Genomic DNA, 12213 nt, shown 5'->3' on the forward strand with positions numbered 1-12213 from the left:
ATCATTCCAGCTTGCCAGCTGTGTGACTGTGGGCAAGTCGCTTCACTTCTCTGTGCCTCAGTTACCTCATCTGTAAAATGGGGATGAAGTCTGTGAGCCCCACGTGGGACAACCTGATTCCCCTGTGTCTACCCCAGCGCTTAGAACAGTGCTCTGCACATAGTAAGCGCTTAACAAATACCATCATTATTATGGGAGAATCCATAGTAATAATAATAATAATTGCAGTATTTGTTAAGCACTTACTGTGTGTCAGGCACTGTACTAAGCGCTAGGGTGGATACAAGCAAACTGGGTTGGACACAGTCCCTGTCCCACAAGGGGCTCACAGTCTCAATCCCCATTTGACAGATGAGGCACCTGAGGCATGAAGAAGTGAAGTGATTTGCCCAAAGTCACACAGCAGGTGCGTGGTGGAGCAGGGATTAGAACCCATGACCCTCTGGCTCCTAGGCCCGTGCTCCATCCACTACTCCATGCTGCTTCCCCAGTGTTACCCCCAATGCTCGTCTCACATGCAGTCTTAAATGGCAGAAATCGTTAAAGCTTCTTTCTAAAATCAAAATCATATGTCATATCAGTAAACTCATTGTGGGCCGGGAATGTGGCTACCGACTCTGTCGTACTGTACTCTCTCAATTGCTCAGTACAGTGATCTGCACACCTTAAGCACTCAATAAATCCCATTGATCTAGCTATTGATTGATTGATATCAAATTCTTATCTCTCTGCCTGACCCTAGTTGTTGATCCAAATATTGAACTTTGGATTTAAACAGCAACTCTTGGAGCTACTTGGACATTGGAACTTCAAAGGGAACTTTAGGCTTAGATTGATTCTGCAAAGGTTTGGGAGGATTGTTTGACCAGTTGTAGATAGTCAAAGGCCTAAAGGTCAATTGTCAACAAATCTATCATCTAATGCTCAGCAATTGACAGTATACTATCTGACAAAACCAACCATCAGCACCTAAATCTAGCCTTGGCCCTAAACACTAATCTTGCTAATGTCAGTTCTAACCTTCCCCCTAAACCAGTCCTTACCCATATCCTGGTTCCAAACCTAGCCCTAATGAGGTTTTAAATTCACTCAATCAATTGTATTTATTGAGCATGACTTGGATTGATTCTAATCCAGCACTGATGATTAAGATTTGTCATCAATTAAAATTTATTCATTCATTCATTCAATAGTATTTATTGAGCGCTTACTATGTGCAGAGCACTGTACTAAGCGCTTGGGATGAACAAGTCGGCAACAGATAGAGACAGTCCCTGCCGTTTGACGGGCTTACAGTCTAATCGGGGGAGACGGACAGACAAGAACAATGGCACTAAACAGCGTCAAGGGGAAGAACATCTCGTAAAAACAATGGCAACTAAATAGAATCAAGGCGATGTACAATTCATTAACAAAATAAATAGGGTAACGAAAATATATACAGTTGAGCGGACAAGTACAGTGCTGTGGGGATGGGAAGGGAGAGGTGGAGGAGCAGAGGGAAAAGGGGAAAATGAGGCTTTAGCTGTGGAGAGGTAAAGGGGGGATGGCAGAGGGAGTAGAGGGGGAAGAGGAGCTCAGTCTGGGAACGCCTCTTGGAGGAGGTGATTTTTAAGTAAGGTTTTGAAGAGGGAAAGAGAATCAGTTTGGCGGAGGTGAGGAGGGAGGGCGTTCCAGGACCGCGGGAGGACGTGGCCCGGGGGTCGACGGCGGGATAGGCAAGACCGAGGGACGGTGAGGAGGTGGGCGGCAGAGGAGCGGAGCGTGCGGGGTGGGCGGTAGAAAGAGAGAAGGGAGGAGAGGTAGGAAGGGGCAAGGTGATGGAGAGCCTTGAAGCCTAGAGTGAGGAGTTTTTGTTTGGAGCGGAGGTTGATAGGCAACCACTGGAGTTGTTTAAGAAGGGGAGTGACATGCCCAGATCGTTTCTGCAGGAAGATGAGCCGGGCAGCGGAGTGAAGAATAGACCGGAGCGGGGCGAGAGAGGAGGAAGGGAGGTCAGAGAGAAGGCTGACACAGTAGTCTAGCCGGGATATAACGAGAGCCCGTAATAGTAAGGTAGCCGTTTGGGTGGAGAGGAAAGGGCGGATCTTGGCGATATTGTAGAGGTGAAACCGGCAGGTCTTGGTAACGGATAGGATGTGTGGGGTGAACGAGAGGGACGAGTCAAGGATGACACCGAGATTGCGGGCCTGCGGGACGGGAAGGATGGTCGTGCCATCCACGGTGATAGAGAAGTCTGGGAGCAGACCGGGTTTGGGAGGGAAGATGAGGAGCTCAGTCTTGCTCATGTTGAGTTTTAGGTGGCGGGCCGACATCCAGGTGGAGACGTCCCGGAGGCAGGAGGAGATGCGAGCCTGAAGGGAGGGGGAGAGGACAGGGGCGGAGATGTAGATCTGCGTGTCATCTGCGTAGAGATGGTAGTCAAAGCCGTGAGAGCGGATGAGTTCACCGAGGGAGTGAGTGTAAATGGAGAACAGAAGAGGGCCAATAACTGACCCTTGAGGAACTCCAACAGTTAAAGGATGGGAGGGGGAGGAGGCTCCAGCGTAGGAGACCGAGAATGATCGGCCAGAGAGGTAAGAGGAGAACCAGGAGAGGACAGAGTCCGTGAAGCCAAGGTGAGATAAGGTATTTTGGTGTAGACAATTTGTTGCTCCCCTATTTGGAGTGACTGTATAATAGTGATGGTATTGATTGGCATCTACTGAATGCAATGCACTGTATTAAACTGTACTAAATGTTTGGGAAAATGCAACTAAAGCTCAAGACACATCACTATCAATCAATCAATGGTATTTATTGAGCGCTAACTGTGTGCAAAGCACCATACTATGCGCTTTGGAGAGTACAATGCAACAGAGTTGGTAGAAGTGATCCCTGCCCCCAAGTACCTTACTGTCTAGAAGGAGAGGCAGACATTAAAATAAATTACACGTAGGGAAAATGGCAGAAGATAATAATAATAATAATGTTGGTATTTGTTAAGCGCTTACTATGTGCCGAGCAATGTTCTAAGCGCTGGGGTAGACACGGAATCAGGTTGTCCCACGTGGGGCTCACAGTCTTAATCCCCATTTTACAGATGAGGGAACTGAGGCACCGAGAAGTGAAGTGACTTGCCCAAAGTCACACAGCTGACAAAATGGCCGAGCCGGGATTTGAACCCATGACCTCTGACTCCAAAGCCCGTGCTCTTTCCACTGAGCCACGCTGCTTCTCACTGAGCCACGCTGCTTCTCAATATAAGGGTATGTACATAAGTGTGTACAGAAGTACATATAGTACTCAATAAATACGATTGATTGATTGAAGTGCTGTGGGGCTGAAGGCAAGGTGATCATCAATCAGTCGATCGGTGGTATTTGATGATGATGGTATTTGTTAAACGCTTACTATGTGCCAAGCATTGTTCTAATCGCTGGGGGGGATACAAGGTGATCAGGTTGTCCCACGTGGGGCTCACAGTCTTAATCCCCCTTTTACAGATGAGGGAACGGAGGCCCAGAGAAGTTAAGTGACTTGCCCAAAGTCACACAGCTGACAAGCGGCAGAGCCGGGATTAGAACCCATGACCTCCAACTCCCGAGCCCATACTCTTTCCACTGAGCCACGCTGCTTCCCCAGTAATAATGTTGGTATTTGCTAAGCACTTACTATGTGCCAAGCACTGTTCTAAGCGCTGGGGGAGATACAAGGTCATCAGGTTGTCCCACGTGGGGCTCACAATCTTAAAATCCCCATTTTACAGATTAGGTAACTGAGGCACAGAGAAGTTAAGTGACTTGCCTGAAGTCACACAGCTGATAAGTGGCAGAGCCGGGATTCGAACCCACGACCTCTGACTCCCAAGCCCGGGCTCTTTCCACTAAGCCACGCTGTCCTTAGTATACTAAGTGCTTGGGAAAGTACAACAGAGTTGGTAGACACGTTCCCTGCCCTCAACGAATTTACAGTCTAAAGGTCAAGTGCTGAAGGTTACAGATCTGAGTACAAAGGGGACACAGAAGAAGGAGCAGGTAGGGGAAATGAGAGGAAGACTTCTTGGAGGAGGTGTGAGTTTAGGAGGGCTTTGAAGGTATGGAAAGGGTTGGTCTGTCATATACGAAAGAGGACAGAGTTACAGGCCAGAGGGAGGACGTGGGCACGGGGAAAACATACCCTGCTCAAAAGGGAATATTTATAATATTTGCCAATCTTTTCAAGAAGCAGCATGAACTAGTAGAAAGATCACAGGCCTGGGAGTCAGACAACCTGGGTTCTAATCCCGGCTCTGCCAACTGCTTGCTGGGTGACCTTGGGCAAGTCACTTCGCTTCCTCTGTGCCTCAGTTTCCTCAACTGTAAAATGGGTATTCCCTGCCTGTTCTCCCCCCTGCTTAGACTGTGAGTCCGGTGTGGGTCAGGGACTGTGTCCAACCTGATCGTATTGTATCTACTCCAGCACTTAGACCAGTGCTTGGCACTTAATAAGCATTACCAAATACCGTAATAAAAATAATAATGATAAAATTGTGGAAGCAGTAGGGAGAACAAGGAGAACACATAGGCCATGATGAAATATTAGGATTAGACAGAATAAGTAATTGAGGTGCAATTGACTATACATAAATACCCAAGTGCTGAGAATGGGAATAAATAAGTATATCAATGTTAGAAGTGGCTGGCAGTTTGGCACGTTTTGGTGTGTTGGCATTAACTGGTGAAGTTCTGCTAGAGAAATTGGGATTTTTTGGTAAAGTTTTGAAGGTGGGGTGAGCTGAGGTCTGGCTTACTGGGGTAAGGGAGGGTGTTCAAGCCCGGGGGAACAAGCAAGGTGTCTGAGGTGTAAAAGTCAAAAGCCGGGCATACTTAGGGAGGAGCGAAGATTGCAAATATGGCTATTTGCCCTGTTAGAGATTATAAATTCCTCCTATTATATTGTAAACTCCTGGTAGTTAGGGATTGTGCCTTCTATATCTATTATACTCCCGCAAACATTTAGTACCATACTCTGCCCACAGGAGGAACTCAATAAATGCTACTTCTTGATATGGACAGACAATATTGGGCAGAGTTTAGTCCGATTGCTATTGAAAGCAGCGGAGCTGTTTCCGTGATGATCCAGGGATGATCTCACCTGCTTTGCAGCTAGTGGAACAGTGGCAAGCTGGGTGGGGGTATTTTATGGAAGAAATGCACTTGCAAGTGAAAGGAGGGAATCTCTAAGGAGCAATATTGAACAATAATTCAGTTCAACTAAATTTTCTCTCTATGAATGTTTTAAGAAGCGGAATAATGTTGAATCAATTTATGGTTTGAAAAATGACTTGTTCAAATGAGCAACTGATTTTTGGAAAATTTCTCAAAACATTTGCCTTGGTAATTCCCAAAAGGGGTGTTATGGGAATGCTAGAGGGGTGTCGTGGAGCCAATTAAGAAGTAAATGAAAACAATTAAAATAGATTAGAGAAGGAAATTCTTTTCAAAGTAGTTTGACAATCACCTTTACTCCCTTCATTAGAACCTGTTATGTCTCCTGAGATCCTTTTTTTGAAAGCACATCTGAGTTACTTGTTTACCAGATGTCTGTTTTCCCGAGAATTCCCTTAAGTTTAAATGGAGGCCAGAGCTGCTGCCAGGCATATATAGAATCTTTTTGGTGTTGGGTTTTTTTTTCTTTTTTAAAATCAACATGGAAAGACAGAGTCTCCCTCCTCAGTAAAAAGAAAGAAGGATTACAATCTGTGAAGAAAAGTAGGTTTAATTAAAGGACATCTAAGAAATTCAATCTTATGTGCCACACTACATGAGAAAAATGAAAAGGTTAGTGCAACGTTAATTGATTTCCATGTATTGACTTAATTTTGTTTATTTTATTTTATTTTTTGTTACGATTCTTTTAAATTTGAGATAGAAAGGGATGGCAATTGGAGATTTCAAGAAATAAATTCACAATAATATTTGTTTGGAAGTTGGTCACTGAAAAAAATAGAACTTCCCTATTAGATTGTAAGAGTAGGGTTTCTGTGGAAGTATATAAAATGAATTTAGGAGGTTTTCAGTCCTAAAAGTTTGTTGAAGTACTGAAATTGATTGATTGATTTTAAAACCTCATTAGGTTCTAAAGGACAGGGACCAGGTCTTATATTTCCATTGCATTTTCTGAGAGTGCTTAGTATAATGCTCTGCACATAGTAAATGCTCAGGAAATACTGTCAATAATGATGATATACAGGCATATTTCATGATATGGGTAATGTTTCTTGAAAATTCTGTTATACAGTGAAAGGCTGTATCTTAGTCAATTTTTTTCATAGACTTATCTGTTATATATCTGTTCCAGAAGCTCTGGAGAAATAATATGAAATTCCCCTACAATGCGAATAATAATCATTTTTTTAAGTGCTTACTATGTGCTAAGCACAGGGGTAGATATAAGGTTATCAGTTCGAAGTCACTCATTCATTCAATTGTATTTATTAAGCACATACTGTGTGCAGAGCACCTACTAAGGGCTTGGGAAAGTACAATACAGCAATAAAGAGTGACAACCCCTGCCCACAGCAAGCTCACAGTCTGGGGGGGGGAGGGGGAGACAGACATCAATACAAATCAACAGACATCAATATAAATAAATAAAATTACAGATATATACATAAGTGCTGTGGGACAGGGAGGGGGGGAGGAGCAAAGGGAGCAAGTCAGAGTGACGCAGAAGGGAGTGAGACATAATAATAATAATGTTATTTGTTAAGCGCTTACTATGTGCCAAGCACTGTTCTAAGCACTGGGGGAGATACAAGGTCATCAGTTTGTCCCATGTGGGGCTCACGGTCTTAAAATTCCCATTTTACAGATGAGGTAACTGAGGCACAGAGAAGTTAAGTGACTTGCCCAAGGTCACACAGCTGACAAGTGGCGGAGCCGGGATTAGAATCCACTCTGACTCCCAAGCCCGTGCTCTTTCCACTAAGACATGCTGGGAGAGGAAGAAAAGTGGGGCTTAGTCTGGGAAGGCGTCTTGGAAAAGATGTGCCTTCAGTAAGGCTTTGAAGAGGGGGTAGAAATTGTCTGGTGGATTTGAGGAGGGAGGGCGTTCCAGGCCAGAGGAAGGATTTAAGGATGCTGGGTGGTAGTATGAAATCAGTGAGGTAAGGTAGAAGGGGGCAAGGTGATTGAGTTCTTTCAAGCCAATGGTAAAGAGTTTCTGTTTGATGTGGAGGTGGATGGGCAAATACTGGAAGTTCTTGAGGAGTAGGGGAAGCATAGATGAATTTTTTTTTAGAAAAATGATCTGGGCAGCAGAGTGAAGTATGGACTAAAGTGAGGAGAGAAAGGAAGCAGGGAGGTCAGCAAGGAGGCTGATGGAGTAGTCAAGGAAGGATAGGATAAGTGCTTGGATCAGCATGGTAGCAGTTTTGATGGAGAGGAAAGGGCAGATTTTAGCCATGTTGTGAATGTAGAACAAACATGATCTGGTGACAGAATGAATATTTGGGTTGAATGAGAGAGATGAGTTGAGGATGATGCCAAGGTTAGGGGCTTGTGAGTCAGAGAGGATGGTGGTGCTGTCTACAGTGTCTACCCTAGCACTTAGAACAGTGCTCTGCACACAGTAAGCGCTTAACAAATACCAACATTATTATAAGTCAAGGGAAGGACAGGATTTGGGTGGGAAGATGAGGAGCTCTGTTTTGGACGTGTTAAAAATTGGTACACTAACTGACGTTTTGGAATTTTGAATGTTTATTGCAGTCACCAATAAGTTTGCTAATAAATCAATGGCTCTCAGAATTATTTCTAAACTGCAAGGCCTATTCCAAATTCTTCCTGTTACATACCAGCCAATAAGCTTAATTCATCAGTATAAAATATATGGAGGCTTACACATGGAAGGTATTTTTTTCTTTTCCCTTGTTTCTATTTTTAACAATACACTCAGCTCTGCCATAATATCAGTGGTATTTACTGAATGCTTTACTATGTGTAAAACACTGTACTAAGTGCTTAATATGCGATTTTGCTATATATTTTGGGTGGAGCATTGTTTGGGAATTAGGCAGTGCTTGTTTGACAACATGAGCCTATTTAGATACAAAGCACCGTAGCGTCAGAAAAAACAGCTAGTGTACATGTGTGTGGCATCAGAACAGATGAGCACTACAGCGGGAGTTTTCCTTAATGAGGATTTTTGCAAGAATACAACCCCATGTGTTGTAGGATAACTGGGTGTACTGCATCCAGTTAGCACGTAATTAATACCATTGATTGATTGATTTATCGTAAAATCCAGCCGTTCAGTCTCCTCAACCTTCTTAGTCATATCCCATTTAAAAGTGCACCCTTCAGGATTTTAGGATGCTATCTGCAGCTTCTAGAGCTTGCATATATTTTGTATCCGTTGGCCTTCTGGGACACGATAATCTCTATCAATTTCATGTTAATCATCTCTTCACCATAACACTAAATCTACATACATTCTGTTATGACTTCTGGCAATTACACTTATGGTTTGAATTCACCACACGTTGGAAAGAAAAGTATTTGACAAAATTCACCCATTAGTTTGGTTTCTTAAGTATCTTTTACTGAACAGTTAAATATCACCCGGCTAGTTTTAACGACTTCCTGACCAGGGTTTCCAATTGTCCATGAAAATGGGCTAAAATTGGTCGTGTCCTTAAAATCTGTAAAAATATTTTGATGTCTTTTCATTTTAAATGATTCTTGTTAAGTGATTACGATGTGCTAGGTACTGTACTAAGAGGTGGGTTAGATAGAAGTTTATCGGGTTGGACACAGTCTCTGTCCCACATGGGGCACACAGTCTAAATATGAGGGAGCAGGCCTTAACCCCCATTTTACAGATGAGGTAATCAAGGAACAGAGAAGTGAAGTGACTTGCCTAATTAGGGTTAAGGTTAGGGTTAGCAGACTAATTGGTAGATCCAGGATTAGAACCCGGTCCTCGGACTCCCAGGCTTGAGCTCTTTCCACTAGGCCTCCACACCGGGGTAAATAGGAGGAGTTCCACATCCTCATTTAAAGCAGCAGGTGGAGTTGCCATGAGTTTATCTAGCTGTTCCCACATGAAAAGCTGCCACCCCTTCACCCCAGAAACACCTCCTCTCTGCCACTTTAAATCTATCAGTAAAAAAGTTTGAAAGTCCATAATTTTTATACATACTGTTTGTAAAAATAATTCTTAGCAGTTGGCCAGCTTTCTTCCGATGTTCATCCTTAAAGTCTGCTGATATAGTTGAGCCTTTTTTTTTTAATCATTTATTGGGAGAGGCCACTGGTCCAGCAGATAGAATATGAGACTGGGAATCATGAAAGCTGAGTTTGACTCCCAGCTCTGCCATTGGCCTGTTGTGTGACCTTGGGCCACTCACTTAACCTCTCTGGACCTCAGTTTTCTCATCTGTAAAATGAGGATAAAATAAGATACCTGCTTTCCCTACCTCTTAGATCGGGAGCCTTGTGTGGGACGGAGAGTGTCTACCCCGGCTCTTTTGTCTGTCCCACGACTTAGAACAGTGCTTGGTACAGAGTAAGCGCACTTAATAAATGCCATCATTTTTACTGATTATAAACATTTAATGTAATTTGTATTTCTAAATTTAACCAGAGGGGGAAAAATATTTTGTAAGCAGATGGTATTGCACAAGTCCTAAAATCCTTATGAAGTAAGCTAGAGAGTGGGAAAATCTGTTGACTTCCATAGGCCTGGAAGGGATCTCAAATGTTCATCTAGCCAATCCTCAACCTCCAGGAAAGAAGGAAAAACAACATCAAGTCATCCAAAAGCCTGACGTATTCTTAAAGATTTCCAGGGAAGAGGAGATCATAAATTCTCTTGGCTTCCCATTCCACTATCTAACAGTCTTTACAGCCAAGTCCTTCCTTATGTCTAATCGGAATTTTTCTGTTTCAATTTTAGGTCATTTCATCTTTTTCTGTCCTAAATGAGGTTTGAGAAGAGCCAGTCACTGATCTCCTTATGCTAAACTTTTATATCTTTGAAAATTGCTATTGCTTCTTCGCTCTGCCTTCTCTTCTTTTCTATAGGCTAAAAAACCAGAAACTTATGAGCTTGAACGCCTCCAACCCAAATACAGCACTGAAAATGGTTTGAAATCGTACTGCAGTCCTATACTGCAAGTTTGAAACACATGTCCTCCTAAAGATAGGAGACCCGATCTTTTGTTCAGCGCTAAACTGAGGGATGTCATTTCCTCTACAAAGACAAGAAGCCCAGAATAGGCAGGATTGAGATCACAGAACATCATCAAGACGAGAGGTTTAATGTCTTTCACCTGGAAAATTACCATCTTACTATTTCTCTTAGTTTTGCTTCTCCGATTGCGTACGGTGGTTCCCAGTTGCTACTTGCATAAAATTAAAACTCCTGACCATGGGTTTTAAGACCCTGAACCAACTAGGGCCCCTGTGACTTAACTGCTTTCATCTTTCACTCCACCAGCATTTGTGCTTCACCCTTTAACCAGGAAAATCTGCCAATTATCCCTTCTATACATCTTTCCAGTCCCCATCTCATACTTTTCCACAACCTGGAATGACCTTCCATCTCCTTTTCAATAACTCAGATCCCTCCCCTCTTTAAAGCTCTACTGTCGGTCCTTGGACTTATGACAAAATTGACTCCGGAAAACTGCATCTTAAATCGAAGTACTGTAGTTGGAACCAGTTTTCCAGCTTTAAAATAAAGGATCTCAGGAGGCATAACAGGTTCTAATGAAGGGAGTAAAGATGAGTGTCAAACTACTTTGAAGAATGATGGTATAAACTGGGGATTAGTTACTGAACCAAGGTTTGATAGCCTCTCTTTACCAAAATTACTCAGAATTGGGTACTCAGTCAATTATAGATGAATACTATAGTTACATCAATAATAATTAGGGTATTTATTAAGTGGTTAGTATGTGCTAAACTCTGGAGTAGAAGCAAAATGATCAGATTGAATGCAATCCCTGCCCCACACAGGGCTCATTGTCTAAGCGGGAGGGAGAATAAGTATCTGATCCCCATTTCATAGATAATAATAACAATAATAATGTTGGTATTTGTTAAGCGCTTACTATGTGCAGAGCACTGTTCTAAGCGCTGGGGTAGATACAGGGTCATCAGGTTGTCCCACGTGAGGCTCACAGTCTGCAGCCCCATTTTACAGATGAGGTAACTGAGGCACAGGGAAGTTAAGTGATGTGCCCACAGTCACACAGCTGACAAGTGGCAGAGCCAGGATTGGAACCCATGACCTCTGACTCCCAAGCCTGGGCTCTTTCCACTGAGCCACGCTGCTTCTCATGATGTTGGTATTTGTTAAGCGCTTACTATGTGCAGAACACTGTTCTAAGCGCTGGGGTAGATACAGGGTAATCAGATTGTCCCTCGTGAGGCTCACAGTCAATCCCCATTTTACAGATGAGGTAACTGAGGCACAGAAAAGTTAAGTGATTTGCCCACAGTCACACAGCTGCCAAGTGGCAGAGCTGGGATTCGAACCCATGATCTCTGACTCCCAAGTGTAGGGTCTTTCCACTGAGGCAAAACTGTATATATTTTCGTTACCCTATTTATTTTGTTAATGAATTGTACATCGCCTTGATTCTATTTAGTTGCTATCGGTTTTTATGAGATGTTCTTCCCCTTGACGCTGTTTAGTGCCATTGTTCTTGTCTGTCCGTCTCCCCCGATTAGACTGTAAGCCCGTCAAACGGCAGGGACTGTCTCTATCTGTTGCCGACTTGTTCATCCCAAGCGCTTAGTACAGTGCTCTGCACATAGTAAGCGCTCAATAAATACTATTGAATGAATGAATGAATGAATAAGTTGGAGAAGTTCCATGTTAAGGTAGCTGAATTTTACTTCCCTGAAAGTAAAATGGACATGTGGACCTTTGCTGACGACTGTAACTTGTGATTAGATAGTTCCCAGTACCTTCCCCTGGTCCCTCCCACTCCATCCCTTGCTCTCTTCAAATAACCTACCCTCTTTGTCCCTCCCATTGTAACTTCTAAAATGGTTTACCCATTTCCCCTTGACTCCTGGGCTTCCCTGCCCAATCCCCCAATTCCCCTCCTTACTGCCCCCGCCCCTGGATCTAGTGCCAGGTTAGTATCTTAAGTCAAAACTGGTGTGTTGTAAAGTTGAAACAGGGCATACATTTAGAAACAGTCTAAGTGCTATTTGTCTTAAGTTGATGACTTTC

The sequence above is a fragment of the Ornithorhynchus anatinus genome, chromosome X5, assembly GCF_004115215.2.
Source record: "Ornithorhynchus anatinus isolate Pmale09 chromosome X5, mOrnAna1.pri.v4, whole genome shotgun sequence".
Classification (NCBI taxonomy): domain Eukaryota; kingdom Metazoa; phylum Chordata; class Mammalia; order Monotremata; family Ornithorhynchidae; genus Ornithorhynchus; species Ornithorhynchus anatinus.